The sequence below is a fragment of the Portunus trituberculatus genome, chromosome 46, assembly GCF_017591435.1.
Source record: "Portunus trituberculatus isolate SZX2019 chromosome 46, ASM1759143v1, whole genome shotgun sequence".
Lineage (NCBI taxonomy): Eukaryota > Metazoa > Arthropoda > Malacostraca > Decapoda > Portunidae > Portunus > Portunus trituberculatus.
Window position 1 is genome coordinate 9,666,558 of NC_059300.1, and position 19,802 is coordinate 9,686,359.

The 19,802-nt window shown below is 42.8% G+C and overlaps 1 protein-coding gene across 22 annotated transcripts in view; it reads right to left on the reverse strand.

The window, feature by feature from the left end:
* Positions 1-19,802, reverse strand: part of LOC123519872 (potassium channel subfamily T member 2-like) — a 624,454-nt gene that overhangs the window by 287,336 nt on the left and 317,316 nt on the right. For 2 of the 22 annotated variants that reach the window (XM_045281500.1, XM_045281496.1), the window contains exon 1: positions 12,203-12,351. The exons of 19 other annotated variants lie outside the window; for them this stretch is intronic. The gene's annotated coding sequence lies outside the window, so the exon portion shown is untranslated. Of the gene's footprint in view, positions 1-12,202; positions 12,352-19,802 lie in introns of those variants that run through there. One more of the 22 variants, XM_045281499.1, reaches the window with a different exon arrangement.

Consider the following 19,802-nt stretch of genomic DNA (forward strand, 5'->3'; position numbering starts at 1 on the left):
ATGTAAACTCAGTGACTCAAAGTGCTTCACAGGATGACCCCAAGCTCCCCCACCTCAATTTCTTCCATTGATACATATATTAAAAAAATGACACATAAAAATACATAGACGTCTTCATTTTTTTACCCCTCCCTTCTCTTCTCTCATTTCCCTCTTTTCTCCTCCTGGTCCTTTTATTCTCCCTTTCTTCCCTCTCCTTGGTCTTCTTACTCCTCTCCTTCTTCCTTCTTGTATAACCCAGGCTAGTTTTTTTTCAAATTTAACAGGTTGCGTGGAAAGGTATGGAAGGAAGGCTGATGAAAAGCTTCATTCATTATGCGTGACAATTAACCCCATCCTTCTTCATCCCTCTCCCACTCTTCCCCTCTCTTCCTCTTCCTTCCCTCCCTCCCCCATTTTCTCTCCTCAGCAAAAGGCAAAAAACTGCAACAAATGTAACGAATATAATCCCTTAACATTCATCAGTAAGAGAAACGACTAAGTAATCTTGGCCTTGTCTCAATTACCTGTGTGTCCCTTGTAATTACCAGCGACCAGGTAACAATGAGGAATCAGGTAAACTTACGGAAGACGTGCGTGCGTGTGTGTGTGTGTGTGTGTGTGTGTGTGTGTGTGTGTGTGTGTGTGTGTGTGTGTGGGTGTGTAGGTGGGGGTGGGTGGGTGGGATTGTGTGTGTGTGTTTGTGATACTTAATGAAGCAACGCGTAGGCAGCATGTAATTTTTGTTTTTTAGTTATTGTTGTTGGTAGTGGTGGTGGTGGTGGTGGTGGTGGTATCGTCTTAATCATCATAATTATCATCATTACTGGAGTCAATTTCGTCGAACTCAATACGCCAACGCATTTTATCTATTTTTATGTTTTTTCTTTTTAGTTACAAGTATGTCAGTTAACAAATTAAAGGGAAATTAATACAAGAGAGAGAGAGAGAGAGAGAGAGAGAGAGAGAGAGAGAGAGAGAGTAATATATCTTCATAAAACAGATTATATTTGTTTCATAGCACGTTTCATAAGGTTACAATTACGACACAATAAAAAAAAGGTTAATGTGCACGTTAACATATGAAATCAATGGAATTATTTTGATATCAGTCATTAATCTTGAATATTAGCTTGTTCCGACGGTAATGAGAGAAGCGGGGCCGGGTGGTGATGTATACCTATAGTTTCCATAAATGAGCGAGGGTGGAGCGAGGCGAGGCGTGGCGCAAATACGTGGTTATGTATTCTCTCTATACAAACAAAGCTTCCCATACGCGTTAACCTTTCCAAAACTAGCAATTTGTTGTTTTTACTATAACTTCAAGATAGTAACTTCTGCATCCATTTCCAAATATTACACGCTAGAAAATTGAAGATATTTTTTTCGACATCCCTCTTTTTTCTTCTTGTGGATTCTTGTCAAGGTTCTCCAGGAAGTTTTTAGTGCAAGGAATTGCCAAGCATCACAGTGAAGAGCGATGCACGTGGAGAGAGGAGGTGGAAGCGCAGGGAACTGAAAGGGGAGGAGATGGAAGAGGAAAGGATTAAGAGAATGAAGGAAAGACACAGGTGGTGAGAGGAAAGGAATTAAGGGATGCACAACTGCTTAAACCTGCGATGGTAGGCGCTAGGTTAGATAGCAGATGTCGGTGTGGAGATGAAGTAGTAACTTGGAGACTGCTGAAAGGAAAGAAAATAAAGCAAACAATAGTGATGAAAATAGGAAAAACTGAAGGCCTCCAATAACACTTCAGCCTAGAAGGGGAAAGAATTGAGAGAGAACAGAAGAGGCAGGGGCCGGGGAGTGAAGGTATGACACAGGTGGCAGGTGGGAAAGGGGAGAAATGAAGGGAAGCACAACCACTACATAGCAATTTATCCTGAAAGTGAGCAACAGCGCAACCAAACCCTCAGTCTGTTGCCACCTGCCGCGAGGGGACACCTGTTGGGGCAAGACAAGCACGGTGGAGGGGAGCGGAGGAGGTGATGAATATTGCACGACACTTGTCACTTTAACTCCCCCCTTCTCCTTCGCCTCCCCTTCCTCTATTCTCCGAGGACGATGGACCAGACAGAAGTGAGTGCCTGAAGAGGAAGAGGAGGAGCAAGGCATGGCGTGCGGATGTGACATTGCTCAGTATACAACGAGTAGGAGGAGGAGGAGGAGCAAAAAGTGAGACATACCAGCAAGGGAGAAGACAGACATCACAGGGCAACGACAAATTATACAAGGAAAGTTACCTTCCAGATATATATCGGGAGAGAGAGAGAGAGAGAGAGAGAGAGAGAGAGAGAGAGAGAGAGAGAGAGAGAGAGAGAGAGAGAGAGAGAGAGAGAGAGAGAGAGAGAGAGAGAGAGAGAGAGAGAGAGAGAGAGAGAGAGAGAGAAACCAGTGCCGCATCAGTGAAGAGGGAGAAGTATAAGCAGGAAAGGCCAGCGGGAACCTCTCACTGTAACACCGCAGGTAAGAGGGAAGCTGAAGGCCGGTGCCAATGATGAAGAGGCGCGGCTGTAATTTTGCATCACGTGTCCATTAGCATCAACATGGAGAGTAAGCCACACGTCCAGAGGCTTCCCATAAGTGACGTGGTAATGGGAGGTCACCTGTCTGTGTCTATACCTGAGTGAAACGGTTATTAATTAATACACTTACTCTCTCTCTCTCTCTCTCTCTCTCTCTCTCTCTCTTGTTGACGCTTGTATGAATATTTAAAGCATCTCTCTCTCTCTCTCTCTCTCTCTCTCTCTCTCTCTGTAAATATTCCTAAAGCCTGCATTTTGTCGGGTCACTTCACAGATTACTTGTTGCTCAGTGAGGACCAATGATTTCTTCACATCTGGAATCGCTCATGCATTGTCTTCTTCTTCTTCTTCTTCTTCTTCTTCTTTCTCCTCCTCCTCCTCCTCTTCTTCCCTTTATTCGCTCACACCTTCTTGCAATACTGCTGAGTGTCTCCCATTCCCATTCCTCTCCATTTCACCTTGAGCAGTCGTACTTTCCATCCACTCACTCACGCATCCACTCATATCTACCCGTTTCCTTCTTTGCCACTCTTCATTCACTCACTCACACATCCACGAAATTCTATCCCGATCTCCTTCACTCATTCCACTTATTTAGCAAAAATAGTCTTCAAATAACATCTATCCTTCACCACAGTTTTTTTTTTTTCAGCCTCATTCTTTTAGTTTACCACCCAAGCGATACTCTCTCCCGTCCTCTCCTTATCCCCAGCTTGAACGCAGGAGACGCAGGCACAGCAGCAGTTCATAGGCAAGAAAGCTCGATGCTGTTTCCAGGGGAGCAGATTCTCTAGGACGCAGTGGGTTGAGGTGTTACAAATCTAAGACTCAACCATTTTTTTTTTTCTGGGTTTATTGCCACCTAGCACCGAAGAACTCCAAGGCGGAAGTGATCCAGCATCTGTGCCTCTTGAGAGGAAGGATGGAGAGTATGTAAGAATTTTTCGTGTCTGTTTAGGGGATATAAAAAAAGTATGATTCTTTTATTCTTTTATTTATTTTTTTTTTTGCTTTTCCTTCGCATTTTATTATCCTCTCTCTCTCTCTCTCTCTCTCTCTCTCTCTCTCTCTCTCTCTCTCTCTTTCTCTCAAGTTAGAGACGTAAAAGAGAGAAAACGGTTTTGTCTTAATCTATTTTCTTTTTTTAGCTTTTTTTTCCTCCAAGAACTGATTTGCACTACGGTTTTCTCCATTTTGCATTTCTACTTGAAGTGCTGACAATTTTATAGTGTCTCGTGTTTCATGTCAAAGAGGAGGAGGAAGAGAGGTTCAGGGGAGGGGAGGGGAGGGGATGAGAGGGGACGGGGTGGCACGTGAATAGAAGAGGTATGGAGATACGAGATAGGATAGTCTCTCCGATCACGTGCAGCTGATATATAAAGAGAGGGACAAGGAGGCAGGGGGAGGAGGCAGGAGGAAGATTAATAAAAATATAATAAAAATTAGGAGTGTGATGAGCAGAATGAAGATAAGGAAGAAAATGTGAAAGACAAAGTGAACGAGAACGAGGGGGATAAAGAAACAAAAGAGAAACAAGAGATAAAAAAAAGGAAAAGATAAATAAGTGGAATAGAAAGAAGAGAAGTGAAAGCACCAGAAAAAAACTAAACAGATAGAAATAAAAGGAATGTTTTGAAAAGGAAGAGCAGAAAAAGATCGTTCGGGCAAGGCGTGTGGCGGTACGGGAAGGTACGGCCGTCACTCATGTCCTCTGAAAGGTTGGCATTTCCTCCACCAGATCATCTCCCCCTCTCCAATTCAATTTGCGTCAGTCACGTCGTCCTCCCCCTTGACGTGATCACGGCGCTCAAAATTTGAAATAATGCAATAAAATTTTTCCAAAGGTCCCTCGGAGTCTATTATGTAGTACTTATCTAGAATCCTGAAGCTGCGATGTACAGTGAAGAGACGGAATAGTTCAGATAACAACCCTAACATAAAAAAGAGATAAAATATAATGAAAGTCAATTTGCAGTGGAACCATGCGTGCTTTGAGGTCCGAGGGGTCTCCAAGCGCACAGGTTCGAATCCTGTCAACGGTCCGAGTGTAGTTTGGGCTTCCTCACTCAGGGCATCGGTTTCCTAGCGGGTGGGCTTTGAGATAGGAGGTGCAATAAAAAGTATCCCTTTTAGCCCATAAATTCCCGTGAAAAGTCCACATAGTATAAATAAATAAAGAAAAATGGTGATGGAATTCAAGCTTACATTTTTGACATACAGAAAGAAAATTAAAGAACACAAAACTTCAACACGAAATACAGATACGCTGAACATTACATCTTTTCACTCCCACGATAAAAAAAAAAAAAAATATGTACTAACTCGTGTATATTTTTTTTAGACATTGAAACAAAAGTACAAGAAAACAAAAATTGTAACACAAAATACATAAAAAAAAAACTTTACATCTTCTCATTTTCACAACCAAAAAACAAAACTCAAAAAGGCGTACAAACTCTTGCATACAATTTTAGAAAGAGAAAAGGGAATAGAAAATACGAACTTTAACATACAATATATACAAAATAAAAGGAAAAGCTCGAAAAGGTGTACCAACTCTTGCATTCATTTTTAGACATGGAAAAGAGAATAGAAAATACAAACTTTAGCAAGAAATACATACAAAAAAGAAAAAGAAGCTCAAAAAGGTATACAAACTCCTGTATACATTTTTAGGTACAGAAATGGGAACAGAAAACAAAACTTGAATACAATATACATGTAAATAAAAGAGAGAGAAATAAAAGGAGAGCAGGACACACACAGGACTGGCGTTATCCTGTTAGAGAATAAACCCGGAACAATTAACGCGAGGCAGTGAGTGTCAGGTGTGAAGGAAGGAAGGAAGGAAGGGAGAGAGCAGCAGTGGTTTAAAAGAAATAATAATAATGTTTTCCAGATTGCAAAGGATATTAAAAGAGCAGAGGTAAGTCTAGAAAAGAAGGAAATGAATTTATAAAGTCAGGTGAATCAAATTAGAAGTATAAGAATTCTCTCTCTCTCTCTCTCTCTCTCTCTCTCTCTCTCTCTCTCTCTCTTCAGCATTCAAATTTAAACTCACAAATCGACTTCGTGTTGAATCTAACTCTGTCATCAGCGAAACGTTCAAAGAAGGATAAAAATGCAAATATGAAAACTTGTTACCAATGTGATTTTACTTTACTTTTTTTTTCCTTCGTCTTTCTCAGCGACAGAATAAGAGAATGGCGCTCCTGTTCCTAACCTTTTCCTTTCTTTTTTTTTTCTTTTTAACTATTTTATTCCGGTGACCCCTGCCTCGGTGCCTTCCCTTCACCACCGGACAAGGAAACGATAAACTGAAACAAAACTTCGACCACCAACTCAGCTTGAGAGAGAGAGAGAGAGAGAGAGAGAGAGAGAGAGAGAGAGAGAGAGAGAGAGAGAGAGAGAGAGAGAGAGAGAGAGAGAGAGAGAGAGAGAGAGAGAGAGAGAGAGAGAATCATAAAGGTGTGAATAAAAACTTGAAAAAAAATAGAAGAGAAAAAAATAATCGGAGAAAAATGTCACAGTAATGAATTTCCTTCCTCGTCTTCCCCCACGTCCGTCCACCACCACCACCACTTCCCTCCTCCTCCTCCTCCTCCTCCTCCTCCTCCTCCTCCTCCTCCTCCTCCTCCTCCTCCTCCTCTTCCTCTTCCTCTTCCTCCTCCTCTTCTTTCTCCTCCTCCTCTTTCTCCTCCTCCTCTTCTTCCTCCTCCTCTCTAGTTTTTTCACCTCCAATTTCAATAGGAAAAGATAGGTGTGTGTGTGTGTGTGTGTGTGTGTGTGTGTGTGTGTGTGTGTGTGTGTGTGTGTGTGTGTGTGTGTGTGTGTGTGTGTGTTTGCGTGCCATTTCTCTGTTCTTCCTCCCTCAATTCTTCTATTCCTCTCAGATTCCCTCATTTTCCTGCCCCCCCCCTTACACACATATACTCTCTCTCTCTCTCTCTCTCTCTCTCTCTCTCTCTCTCTCTCTCTCTCTCTCTCTCTCTCTCTCTCTCTCTCTCTCTCTCATTTCACTCACCTTTATCCTCTACTTACATATCTTCCTATCTAACTATTTTTTTCCCTCTCACTTTATCGTCTTTTCCCCTCAACCCTTTCCTCGTTTCTTGCACCTGTCAGTCGCCTTCCTCATTTTCCCCTCTCATCACCATTGCTTCCTTCTTTTTTATCCCACTCAATAAACAATCATTTTCCACCTCACCTTCCAGAATTAGAGCGAGATATATGGACTCCACGCTGCCTTCCCTACATTCTTCATAACTTCTACTTAACCTATCCTTCCCATAAGTCCCTGAGTGCTTTCCCTAACCTCATCCGCAGCTCTAAACAACACTACCTTCACCAATTTCATCCCAATTAGACCATGACATTGCTTTCCTAACTCCCTCACCAGTGCCATGCTAACTTCCTTCTTATCCCACCCCAACACCTTCCCCAGTGCTCCTCAGTGCTATCCAGTCAAGTGTGTAGCGTCTCTTAGTTGCAATCCTCGCCATACATATGTGATTATGTCGTGGTGGGTGAATAATGTAATGGTTTATTTATTTATTCTTTTTTATTTTAGTGATTGATTTCCTACTGACGTGCTTTACATTAATTCATATTCCTTCAATACTGGGACACATTTTCACCTTGCGATTTGTGTACGATTAGACCATTTTATTGACATTACGAAGGGTCTATGCAGGTCAGAAATTTGATGGCTACAGTATTCACTATTTCATTCCCCATATATGGCTCTGAAGCTGTATAAAATCACCAAAAGTAAGCACAATGAGTATGGAAACGCGTCATGGTACTGAATGGGTTAAATCGGTACATGAAAGTCTTATCATGATATTTCTTGAACTTGATGTACTTCTCTAATGGAATATCTTCTTTACTTAACTATCTATTCAAAAACAAAACAAAAAAGCACCAGCCTATTATTCTTTTCTTCTCTCTATTCTTAGCAGGACTCTCATTCATAAGAAAAAAATGCAAAATTATTAAGAATTTTGCGAGTGTTGCATATTAATTGGCATCATTTATTCATCTCTAACTCTATTTCTGCATCTCCTCTGCCTCTAAATCTTGCTCAACACTTTACACGTGCCACTTCTCCAGGAGGTGGGGGAGGGAGGGGCAAGTGGCAGAGTGCAGTGTAAATAATTCAGTAAAGGAATGTCAGGGGAGAGAGAGAGAGAGAGAGAGAGAGAGAGAGAGAGAGAGAGAGAGAGAGAGAGAGAGAGAGAGAGAGAGAGAGAGAGAGAGAGAGAGAGAGAGAGAGAGAGAGAGAGAGAATATAAAAAGGGAATTGTGGTTCTGTTCCCAAATGTACATAATAACTTACGTAAAGGAATAAGGGAAGCTGCAGGACACCATTAAAACCTGCAAGTGCCTGTCCCTGTACAAAACATACTACAGCTGCTGAACTCCACCTCTCATCCCCTTTCATAAGTCTGTCTAATTTTTCTTTGAATCTCCCTAATGACTCAGTACTAACAACCTGATTATTGAGTCTGTGTGAGTGTGTGAGTGTGTGTGTGTGTGTGTGTGTGTGTGTGTGTGTGTGTGTGTGTGTGTGTGTGTGTGTTAATAATGATGGTGAAAGTATAAAAGCAAGAATATGCATACAAAAAGCCTCTGAAACAATGAACACAGACAGCAGAATATAAATGACAAGACATGATAAACAGTCCAGCCATAGGTTTCAACATACACAAAATGAAAACACCAACTTGTAGTGAATAAAAACAGACCTTGCATACAATGAAAAAACGTAATTGAATAACAAAAAAAAAATAATAAGGATGCAGAATGAGATCACTTCTGAAACTGTTCCGAACTCTCACATGATAAAAAAAAAAAAATGAATATATAAATAAGTGTGTTATAGTTCGCAGTGACGCGTGAGAGGAGTGGCACTTTTTTAACACTAATTAAGGTCACCAGGTAGAATGACGCGTGGGTGGTTTTGCGCTCATGACTCTTTCTTCTCACTCTAATTCTGACCATCTCACTAATGCAAGATAACTATTACCTTCACTTTTGTATTCCATTCTCAGGTAAGCTCTATATTTGCATCCCATTCTCTATAAACTCTATAAACTCTGGAACCTTTAGTCTGTTTGTCCTATTCCCCTTCTTTCATAATTTCAATAACTTAAGAGGAGGAGTAAGACAGACACCTTGTCAATTACAACTGAAGTAGCTTGGAATATTATGATTTTTATGGAAGCAGTATATGAAACAGCCCTTTCTTGCTACTTTTTGTGCTACTGGGAGGATAATTTTTTGATACACTGGGAAAAGAAAGCGAATAAAAAAGTAACCCTGTACATAAGGAAGACTGGAGATGATCTAGCGACGTGGAACTGCAAGAACGACTATAATAAGATGCTTTGTAAACTGACGAACATTTTACTGTGTTGGACTGAAACTGGGGAAAGGTCTTTACGTGTGTGTGTGTGTGTGTGTGTGTGTGTGTGCGTCGTGTCTAAGTGATTGGCACATGGATTTTACGTGTGCTAGTTTTATTACATTCAAATAACCGTGAATGTTCGTCAAATAATGAAAATCAAACATCTCGTGACAGAGGGACCGATAGAACCCTCTAGCCCTCTCCCTCTCCCTCTCTCTCTCTCTCTCTCTCTCTCTCTCTCTCTCTCTCTTCTTTCATTTCACATTCCGTCAGTTCTCTCCTTTCCCAAGCCCCTCCATTAGCTAATCCATGTTCGCTTTCCTTATGCACGTGTACTTCACCGCTCTACCTGTGTCCCTCATCCATACCCAATCCTCCACCCACCTGCCCTAATCGTCTGTGTCCATTATATTATTCAATCACTCAGTCATCCTGCATCCATGTATCCTACCCATCCATCCGTCTTCCAATATTACCCCCATTTCTCTGTTCTCTATCCTCAACTCCATCAATTCATCTATTCTTCTCCTAATACAGTTCTCCCTCCATTCATCCCCCATTATTTACTCCTATGCTATCATTTCCATCGTCTTCCCTCTCTCCCTTTCCCTCCACCTGTGTGTTTGCATGACCCAAACGGAAACGGTCAAGGTCGGCTAGATCAGGTTGAATAGGGGTTGAATAGGGTGCTAGGAAGGCAAATGTATCAACTTAGGTAATGGTGGAGGAGTGAAGGGCGGACAGGAGGAAAAGGTTAAGGAAGACAGGAGGTAGATATAGCAGGCGTGACATTTCGAATAGTGATGGGTAAGCAAGTAAAAAAGTAATATTGGAGGCTTAAGAGACAAGGTTCGATGTTAGCATTTGTCTGTATCTCTGTCTTTTTCTACGTCTGTTTTTGTTGTTGTTGTTGTTCTCCCTGAGTATGTGTTTGGCTGTCTAGCATTTGTATGTTTACTGGTTTGTGTTTGCTTTCTCTCTCTCTCTTTCTCTCTTTCTCTCTCTCTCTCTCTCTCTCTCTCTCTCTGTGTGTGTGTGTGTGTGTGTGTGTGTGTGTGTGTGTGTGTGTGTGTGTGAGAGAGAGAGAGAGAGAGAGAGAGAGAGAGAGAGAGAGAGAGAGAGAGAGAGAGAGAGAGAGAGAGAGAGAGAGAGAGAGAGAGAGAGAGAGAGAGAGAGAGAGAGAGAGAGGAAGGAGGAAGGCGCAGATTAGTAATAGAACATGCTACTCTTTCATGCAGCGACAAGGACACAGCATGACATTTACTTGAGAAGAAGGAAGTCCCAGCCACGCCGTGTTCCAATTTCCGGCGTCCCTCACCCCTACTTCAACTCCTCCTCATGACACCTGGAGCCTCATTCCCCTCCTGCCCCTCACTGTCAGGCTCCACAATGACCCACACACCCCCATCACCTCTAACCTCTTCCCTCTTCCTCCTCTCTCCTCTTCTCCCTCGTCTGAGGTGATGCTAACTGAGATGGAAGTAGAAATGGGGGGTTAGTGAAAAGGGAGGTTATTCCGAGGGTGAACAGGTGAACGGGGGAAGAGGGAAAGGGTGCTCGGGGGTGTGGATGTGGGGTTTGGGGTTGAGGGAGAGCAAGGTACAGTTAATCGATTGGGTGATCAATATTGTGAGTGCCACATCTGCTTCACCTCCTAACTAGCCCCCCCTGTTTCATCCTTCCTCCCTCCTCTCTCCTCCTCTCTTACTCGTTCACCCCTTCCTGTTCTTCCTCCCTCTTCTCTCCCCTCTCCTCCTACTCGTTCACCCCTTTCCGTTCTTCAGTGCCACTTTCTCTTGTCTCCGATATCGTTCACCTTCTTCTCCTCCTCTTCCTCCAAACTGTCATTTCCGTCCCCAAGCCAGTTAACTTCGCTGATCCAATACACAAAGGTACAAAAATTATCAGTTATGTGTTGACTTTTAAACTCTCTTTTTTCTCTTAAGTGAAATTCGATCTCCACTCTTTTGTTTTGCTCCATTCTCCCTCGAGCTTCCCTGTTTTCTGCACAGTGTTCAGGGCTAATGTAATGGCTGTCAGGTCCCGCGTCCCCTTGCATAGTGTTTCTTTTAGCTCTCTAATGACGCCGCTCGTTGCCACTCCGCCCCATGTTTGCTTCGCCGGGCACCTGTTGGGCAGCGAGCGGTCGTGTGTGCGTTACCCCGAGGCTCTACAGCTTCATTTCAGGAGCTTTTATCGCCAGTAACGACGTCATTCCTCTTCTCACCACTATTCCATGGATGTCAGTAAGGCTCAGAGTGGAGCGTAGCATGGTAGTGCTTCATTTGGTGTGGCATTAATTGCTACAAGAAATATCGACACTACGTACTACTACTGCTACTATTACAAATACTACCACTATTGCTGCTACAACAACAACAACAACAACAACAACAACAACTACTACTACTACTACTACTACTACTACTATTTTTACTACTACTATTACTACTACTAATACTGCTGCTGCTACCACTATTACTACTACTACAAGAAATAATAATACTTAAAATCCATTTCATAAGAACGATATCAATAGTCAGAATCAATTAATTCAAACACTCATTTAATTGATATAATATTATTACTGAGAGTCCCTTTAGAAGTCTGATTAAACCTCATTTAATTTAGTAGTAGCTCTCTTTCCTTCGAGTCTTGGCTTCACTGGCAGCTCTCATGTGCACAAGTCTGATTAATTTTCAAGATAAAAGCTATGTGATGGAGGAAGGGTTGCCAGGTTGCCAGGTTGCCCTCGCGCGACCCTCAAGACACCCTGACAGTCAGATATTTATGGTTTCTCCATCATTTTTTTCTTTTAGTTTTGTGTAATATCTTCAGAAACAGCAATGTGTGGGCGCCGGGTCTCCTTCCTCCCATCACGCCGAGGGTGAGAGTGTCACCGTGACAGTGCAAACATTCGCTCTTCCGGAAAACAAAGATATCATCAGAGCCTTCCCGTGGCCGCCGCCGTTATCGTCACGTACTGGAGGCGTCACAGTCGTCACTGCAATACCTGACCTAGTTACGTGGAGACCAGGTGACAGTTTGTTACACAAGAAGAGCAGTGTTCCCACGGCGCGAGGAGGGAAGAGTGTGGAGGGCGCCACCACACCCACGCGGTAGTGTTTGGCAAGTCAACACGAGCACTCAGGGAGTGGGCTGCTCGTTATACAGGCAGTCAAGGTTACTGGCGACACGCGCCACATTAATTGTTAACTTATGTTACAGCACTACAACAGGCGATGGCTTGCTTGCGTGAACACATCTCTCTTCACTCATACTCACTTACGTCAGGCGAGGAAGGTCATGACGAGATACCAGACACCTGTACAGTAATCCCGAGGTGCGTCTGTGCGGGACGAGGTGAGCGGCTCACCAAGCCTGGGTGAGCCAGGTACCACGTGGCAGGGACGGGGGCGTCTGCTCCCTCGCGCGGCTCAGCGACGTCTGACCTGCGGCGGGGCCAGCGCCGCCCTGTGGCTCAAACCTGCAAGTCCCGCTCGGGTGCCGCATTCATCATTCAGTTTCTGCCCTCCATATATCACAACAAGTTCTGATATGAGATCTAGTGAGGTGATGGTGCCGCCTGCTGTGCCAGCTGACGCAATGCTCCTCAGCCTTAGTCGGTGATTCCTCACGGCCTCGCGGCAACGCCACTGTCACTCACCACCACCTATCGGAAGCCGCCAGTATGAAAACGAGAGGCACTCGGAGGCCTGGCAAGCTCTTCCTCCTATTTCAGGCACCCTCACCTTTCCTCTAGCTTCCCTCCTTCCCTCCACATTGTCATGGCTACCTGATCTGAAGTGTTTGCACGCCGGCACTCTCACCTGAAAGCCTCAACAAGACAGCGGCAAGCAAGGAAAAAATTTATAGAAAATCCACAAGGTACCTCCGGACAGGTAAACACCAAGTAAACACAGCTCGCCCATCCATTGCATTCTAAATGCATCTCGGCTATCACCTGTTTAAACCTGCTTCCTTACACACCCAGCAGAGTCACCTAACCACCGCCACTTTCTCCGAGCCTAATAAACTCTTCCTTTACGGAAGAACTTGAGCCAAGGTGCTGGCGGAGTGTGTGCTCCAATGGAGTGCCAGGGGAAGGGAGGGTGCCTTGGGAATCGATCGGTCTTATCAAATTACAAGTGGACGAAGGGAAGAGAGGTGGAGAGTGGAGGCCTCGCTTCTCCGTTTGTCTTTCTCAGGTTTGGTCTCCCTTGTGTTACACGAAGCTGTGCTGATTTGTAGACCACTCTTCTTTGTCAAGATGACCCTCCAGCAAGACGACGGTAAAGAAGAGAATAAAAATATATTAGTTCTTTCACGTCCTTAACTTTACGTTTGCTTTTCTTTTCTCTTTCGGAGCCATATCCTGAAAGAACAAAAGATCATTTTACAAGTCGTTTGTTTCTTACCTTACCGCTTCACTCAATATCAATAAATTTGAGTCTCCCTCCTCGATCCGTCATAGAAAACTGACGTTCCCGAGGCGAACTTGAGAAAACGGGTTTGTTAATGCTTAGCAAAAACCAAACTCAATGAAAATTTTCTTCTCTTCAAGAATTTTCTGTCCATGACATTTCTGTAAGCGCCACACACAACACTAAAAAAAGAAAAAAATAATTTAATTCGAACTTGTATGAATTTATGTATGTGTCGTACTAAAAATGCACAAAAAACAACACTAAAAAAACTAATGGAAAACGGAATGATTATTTTTTATTAATTTCTTTTTACTCTTCCCCTCCACCAACATTATTTACCCCTGCAACTTTTTGTTTGTTTGTTTTGTAGAGTAAATAAGACAAACTGCAAACATGAAACACGGAGTGGTTTTCTGAATACCTTTACTCTATTCGCTCAAAGCTGATAAAAGGAGGAAAGTTCAAAATAACAGAATACATACAAAGATTTTCCCTTCCTATTTTTTCCTATATCCAGTTGGAAGTCCATCAATGCAGTGTGTGTGTGTGTGTGTGTGTGTGTGTGTGTGTGTGTGTGTGTGTGTGTGTGTGTGTGTGTGTGTGTGTGTGTGTGTGTGTGTGCAGAAAATGGTAATGGACACGTTCAACAAACCAAAACAACCAAATAACATAATATTCCCAGTAACAAACAATAACAACACCCTTCTCTCCTCAACAGCATTTCCTTCCTATATGGATTCACAAATGCCTTTATATGCAAACGAAATCAGTAAATATATAAAAACATCACTTTTCTTCTCTTTTTCTTATTGATTCACAGACAGAAAGTACACAACAGCATTACAGAGGTAGCGTGTCTCATAACGCAGCTTCATCTGACACAAATAACTATCACAACAAACCCCGTGTGTAAAAGAACGAAGCAAACATCAACACGCTCATAAAAGAGAGAATTACGTACCATCACGACCGTAAAAGAAATCACGATAGTATTAGTGTTATTCTAAAGGAATTTCGTTAAAACAAGAGAAAATCTAAGAAATACAGACAAAAATAGCTGAATAAATAGCTAGTAAATAAACAAAAAATAATAAGGTACAGTCAAACAGTAAAAAAAAAACAGACTGCCTTTAGTTTGTTTCCTTAATAAGTCCCCTGATAAGCTGAGAATATTTGTGCAACAACTTTATAAGGAAACTCTCAGTAGATCAGATGGACTTGAAACTTAAAGGAAACACTAAACACACTGGTAATAAACACATGTTACTTGACTCTTCACCATACCTGTACCTAATGATCTTGAAATTTATAATGCCATGAATAAACTCAAATAATACTTAGACACAATACTTGCTACACTTCTTGGATCATTATCATTTATCCAACTCGTTCTAATTATCGGAATCCAAAAGTTAAAACGCTGGTGAAGGAATAATAAATGCAAGAAGGAACCCTCCAACCAAGACCCGCCCCTCGTAAATCAGGGCAGAGGGCAATATCCACAAAGGAGGTCGCCCATCACTTAGAGAGTAATAAAGTTGACAGGTACTCACCACCTCGTCACAGTCCACCCAAGCGTCGCCACCATCCGCTTACCTGGAAAATAAAAGACACAGCAGTTTAATAACGTGCTCACTACTACTATTACTTCTACTAATACTATTACTACTACTACTGCTTCTACTATTACTACTACTACTATTACTACTACTACTACTACTACTACTACTACTACTACTGCTACTACTACTACGACTTTCTTCTTCTTCTTCTGTAAATGAGACGTCAGTATGTGTGTGTGTGTGTGTGTGTGTGTGTGTGTGTGTGTGTGTGTGTGTGTGTGTGTGTGTGTGTGTGTGTGTGTGTGTGTGTGTGTGTGTGTGTGTGTGTGTGTGTGTGTGTGTGTGTGTGTGTGTGTGTGTGTGTGTGTGTGTGTGTGTGTGTTATACTGGACTCTGAAGCAGCAATTAGAGATGGAGGCCTCCCTCACCACACCTACGCTACATACAAACTTATAAAGGAATTGTAGTGTGAAAAATAGCAGTGCATTAGCATACATTATTAACCTCCTACTATTAATGATCAAGGCAACTCCTACAACAACCAATCCAAAAGAGTTACAATTTCACACTGTGGCTATAAACAAATACACTTCCTTCCTCTTACCACACTCGCAATAAAAGTTTACAAATGTTTGAAATTATTTGCGCCCTTAACCTCTTGAGAACCATGCCGCGTTTCCATATTCATTCTGTTTACTATTTGGTGATTTTATACAGCTTCAGAAACTTAAGTGGGGGATCAAAATAGTGAAGACTGTGGGAATTAATCTTCTGACTTCCTTAAGCCCATCCTCCTGGCGATAAGATGATTTAATCGTACACAAATCTCAAGGTAAAAATGTGTCCCACTACTGAAGGGGTTAAACATCATAGCTAATAGTCTAGTTTAGCTTCCCTTCCTTCCTCTTCCCACTCTCACTCTGCCTTCACTTTACAAGCTGTCTTTAACACCTGTAATACCTGAGGAGAGCGAGAAGGGGGAGGCGTAATCCGGTGAGGCACAGTTCTTTCTGCCTCTCGTCCAGTGCCATTACCTCACCAGACGCCACCATATCCTGCTGCCCTTTGCGCCTTCCTTTCCTTCACTCACGTCTCTCACGTCATTCACTCCCTCGCTAACTCGCCAATGCTCTCAATCTACATCAGCCGAGAAGTGGCAAGACATTTTTCCTTCACCAGCTAAGTGCTCAATCCACATTTTACGCTCTTAATAATGATTTGCTTCACTTGATGATAAAAGAAAGCAATGGAAAAAGAAACAAAACTCTTTTGTCATGATGGGTCGCTCCGGGAACTCGTTATAGGGAATTTTCAGCCAATTTTCCTTTTGCTGACGTAATTCACGGTAACCCAGAGAAGGAACTGATACGTAATCCACTTTCCTTAAATGCAGAGAAACTATAAAAGCTGAGTCAGTTATGGACGTTGATGTATTTTCCGTAACCAAAGTTTTAACTGTAACCTCACTTCTCTACAATGCTTATCTGCGAAAGGTACGAGGTATGAGATGCCGGACGCTGTGTATTGCCTCCAGACGCCGCCGCTTAACTGCCAGGCAAGAGGTGAGGAGGGAGTGCCAGCAGGGAAAAGGGATGAGGAAGTGTTAATGAAGAGGGCTCCAGGTATATGAGGCGAGGGTGTGAGGGGATGGGGTGACCTAGACGTCTGGTGCGAGGAGCTAAATAGGGATGTCCCGATGAAATGAAGGTAAGGAGGAAGGGAACGAGGGAAGGGGGAGGAAAGAAGGGGATGAGAGAGAATAGAGCAATGGAAGATAAAGATAATGAAATGAAGGAAGGTGACTCAAAGATATGAAAAAGGAGAGAGGCAAATGGGAAGCAAGAGAGGAGAAAGGAAAAAGAAAGACTATCACAAAGCAGGTTGACATAAATGAAGTCTCTATGAACGTGTGCCTCATTGCAAAGGATTGAAAGGTATACTAAATACATATTAAGAAAAGTCAACGTCATAGATCAAACCCTTAACGGAATGGGAGAGTTTCCTATACGCTATTTAGTAAAAGGCAATTGAAACCACAAAATCCCTTTTTGCCTGTTCAGGAGCACCGAAATATATCAAGAATGTTAGGCGTATCTCCAAGACAGTCAGTAATACGGATGGGTGTTCCACCAGTTGCTCCAGGTCGTGCAGGATAGCAATGTTAAACGAGAGGAAAATCAAAGCTGTTGGTTAACACTCAAGTTTCCAAGAAAGGGAAAAGAAAGAGTCAAGAAGTAAAGCTTTGAAGTTAAACAGTCAAAAATCTCATTTCATTTATAGGTTTAGGTATAAAGCACAGTTGGAGAGTAATCCTCCAGTTATTTACTTAGCACAGGTGACACTCAGGATAGCCACTCAGGCAGCATCCAGGGACGTGACACCATAAAAAAATAACTTTGATGATGTACTGAAAAGCTCTTACTGCGGACACACACACACACACACAGACACACACACACACACACACACACACACACACACACACACACACACACACACACACACACACACACACACACACACACACACACACACACACACACACACATTAGCCCTCCTTATTTCCCCCTATCTCATCCAGTCACCCCTGTCTCTCTTGGTCTCTTGCGTCATTCAATTACCTCCTATCTTCATTATCTTTCTCCTTCCCCTTCCGGTCCATCCACGCGTTCTCCCGCATCACCTCCTGCCACTTGACCTCGCTCGTCTAACAAACAAGTATTAATATCAGCAGCAATAAGGTGTGTCTTCACCCGCTGACCGTCGCCTCACCTGTCTTGTCTCTCCTGCCGGCTCTTGGTCTCCCTTCCCTGTGTTATGAATGGATTACGTTAACTATTCCTAACCACTTCAGTACCATGACGCGTTTCCATATTCATTCTGTTTAGTATTTGGTGATTTTATACAGCTTCAGAAACTCTAGGGGGATTAAGATAGTGAAGACTCTGGCCATTAATCTTCTGATCTCCGTAGACTCTTCTTGTTGTCAATAAAAAGGTATAGCCGTGAACAAATTTCAAGGTAAAAAAAGTGTGCCAGTATTAAAGAGGTTAATGTTATTAGTTATATTTCATCAACATTCAGAGTAATGATAAAAAGTTTGCATGGACACAGAAAAGGGGAACGTGAATCTTCCTTGCGTTTTGCTGAGAATCTATTTAGGTAACTACGGTGCATAAACGTGTCTGGAAAGTTGTAGTTGTTTAGAAAATAATGTCAGGGAATGAGAGGGTTAATTACACAGAAACAAGCAGACAATGAGGCGCCGCATTTTCAAATAATAAATCTAAACCTTCGTTAAAAGTCAAAGAGGAAAAGCGAGAAAATCAAGACGCCACAGTGACCAATAATGCACGAGTCTCAGGTCCACAGGGAAGCAAATGTCAACTCTCTTAGTGACTTCTTGACTAGCATTTAACCTACAATTACGTTTCTCGGTGACCTTTAACTTCCACGAAAGTTGTACCACCGTTTTCTTTGAAGGAGTTAGTCATTCTTGTAGCGGCGGGAAATACACGGCGGTGATGCTCAAAGAGTGATGAAGGGAAGAGTTATATCATGACGATCATCAGGAAAATCGGTGACACAAACAAGAAACATATAGAGGAAGTGTTAGTCGATGAGAGAAGCTCAATACAGAAGCCAAAACATGTCATAATACAGGAGGAGGAGGAGGAGGAGGAGGAGGAGGAGGAGGAGGAGGAGGAGGAGGAGGAGGAGGAGGAGGAGGAGGAGGAGGAGCAACATTAATGAGAAAATAGAGAAAAGGAAAAGAAGGAGGCCAAAAGGAGAAAAATAAGAAAACAAATATACAAAGAAATACAAAGGAATGCAAACAGCAAGAGATCTTTTGGTTTCCTCGCCGGTGTTTGACGATAAGGTGGTGAGCGTGGGATCCAGCAGACGTCCAAACGCCACGTGCCGTTCTGAAACTTTGTCATTTGTCGAGTGGTTTATTATTACTTACATGTCACCATGATACCCAGGTTCTAGGTGGAGGTGTAATTGCCTTACACCAAAGATGCGCTCGGGTGATGATATGGGCCCTAATATGGGTACTACTATAAATAAAATTGCCTGCGCAACTAATGGGTGGAAGCTGAACACCCCTTCCCATACACTCTTCAAGTAAACCTACAGGCGCTATAGGCTACAATAATAGTAATAATAATAATAAAAAAAGGTTGTTACGTCAGGGAGACTATTGACGGGGTGTTTAGTTCACGCTTGCCATCAATGATTTCTCGGGGACCTGAATAAACGGCCCCTTCTCACGCAGTCTTCCTGGTTTCTTTTATTCTTTTTCTTCTGAGGGAAGGATAAAAAGCAAAGATTGATTGTTGGTAATGTGATATGAAAGATATATAAAAACATGAATGATTCCAAAGGGGTGACGAACAGGGATTACATTTATGGTAATGTTGAATCGAATTTTGAAAGTTTTAATTGCTCCTGAGTTGGCAACGACTGAGGAAAAGCGTTTGTAACAATAGCAACAGAAGCAGTAGTAGTAGCAAAAGGAGGAGGAGGAGGAGGAGGAGGAGGAGGAGGAGGAGGAGGAGGAGGAGGAGGAGGAGGAGGAGGAGGAGGAGGAGGAGGAGGAGGAGGAGGAGGAGGACGAGGACGAACACAAGGACGAGGACGAAGACGAAAACGAAGAAGAGAACGAGGACGAGGTGGACGAGGAGGAGAAGGAAGAGGAAAAGCAAGAAGAAGAGGAGGATAAGAGGAAGAGGACAAGGAAGAAGAGGCAGTTGGCGAAGCAGGAAGAAGAATACACGAGGAACACAAAAGGGAACAAACATGAGCTTATCTATTGACCCTTACGAGGAGGTTTGGATAGCAGAGGATTACAAATGTTTCGAAAGGCAACTCCAGCTCACTGCCACCAAAAGAGCTT